Source organism: Equus quagga, unplaced genomic scaffold (assembly GCF_021613505.1).
Source record: "Equus quagga isolate Etosha38 unplaced genomic scaffold, UCLA_HA_Equagga_1.0 123529_RagTag, whole genome shotgun sequence".
Classification (NCBI taxonomy): domain Eukaryota; kingdom Metazoa; phylum Chordata; class Mammalia; order Perissodactyla; family Equidae; genus Equus; species Equus quagga.
Window position 1 is genome coordinate 1 of NW_025796079.1, and position 1,422 is coordinate 1,422.

The 1,422-nt window shown below is 39.8% G+C and overlaps 1 pseudogene; it reads left to right on the forward strand.

Annotated features, from left to right (window-relative positions):
- The first annotated feature begins 460 nt into the window (after window positions 1-460).
- LOC124232823 (T cell receptor alpha variable 23/delta variable 6-like) lies at window positions 461-1,042 on the forward strand (annotated as a pseudogene).
- Window positions 1,043-1,422: the final 380 nt, after the last annotated feature.

Consider the following 1,422-nt stretch of genomic DNA (forward strand, 5'->3'; position numbering starts at 1 on the left):
CCTTTGTGTGTCCTCAATAGACTTTAATTAGTATTTATGATAAAAAATAAATGCCCCGATACACGCTAATCTTGTGGCTTCATGGGAGTATCTTTTTTACCCATCATAAAATAATTTAATCTCTATTGACACATCAAGATGTCGTAGTGTATGACTTTTAATATTCTAGAGGGTGTGAGGGAGAGGAAGAGGTAATTGGGGAAGAGACATTCTAAGCCAACACTTATCCATGTGTAAGGAGGGTATTTCGGGTTCCCAATGAACGTATTTTCAGCAATTCTCAGTCAGGGCAAATGAGGAAGTGCTTCCTTTGACAGAAGTAGGTTTAAGTGAAAGGACTTGTGAAAGGGCGGGGCCTGTTGAAAAAATTAAAGCAGGTGTGAACTCAGAGTCAGAGTTCCAGCTGCCTAAGAAGACCAGAAGACACCCGAGTTGTCACTGAGCTTTGGTGCCAGGAGGAATGGACAAGATCCTGGGAGCATCGTTTACTTCTATGGCTTCAACTAGGCTGTGAGTTGTGGAGGAGAAGTCCCAGGATATGGTGTTAATTTGAGGGAATGAGAAATTTAGTTTATGGACAAACTCACGCAAGAAGAAACTTTAAGAAGGAATAATAAATTTGGGGGCCTAATGACTTTTGTTATCTTTTTAAGCAGGGGTGAGTGGCCAACAGAAGGACAAAGGTGACCAGCAGCAGGTGAAACAGAGCCCTCAATCTCTGATCATCCAGGAAGGAGAGATTTCAACTCTGAACTCTACTTATGTGGACAGTACATTTGACTATTTCCCATGGTACCGGCAATACCCCGGTGAAGGGCCTGCATTGCTGATAGCCACACGTTCAGTGAGGAATAAAACAGAAGGTGGAAGATTCACAGTTTTCTTCAATAAAAGTGCCAAACAGTTCTCGTTGACCATCAAGACTTCCCAGCCTGGAGACTCTGCCACCTACTTCTGTGCAGCAAGTGCACAGTGCTCTGCAGGCACCTGCAGCCCGTACCCAAACCTGCAGCTGAGGCTCCAGCCAAACCCTGCCATGTAGATGCAATACTCACACACACACACATAATCTGTTTGGCGAAAAAAGTCTTAATACACTTAAAAGAACTGAAATTATACAGAATTTATTCTCTAACCAAAATGCAATTGATTTAGAAAACCAGTTGCAAAAAGATGCCTCTAAAAACTCCCAAATATTTGTAATTTAAGCACTAAACTTTAAAATAACCCATAGGTCAAAGAAGCAATTACAATCGCTGTTACAAAATATTTTTAAAGAAAATATAATGAAAACACATACATATAGGTATATATGGGATGCAGCTAAAATAGTACACATAAGGAAATTTATCATTTTGAATACTTATATTACCAAAGAAGAAAGGTTGACATATAATGATGTAGGTTTTCAACAAAAGAAAA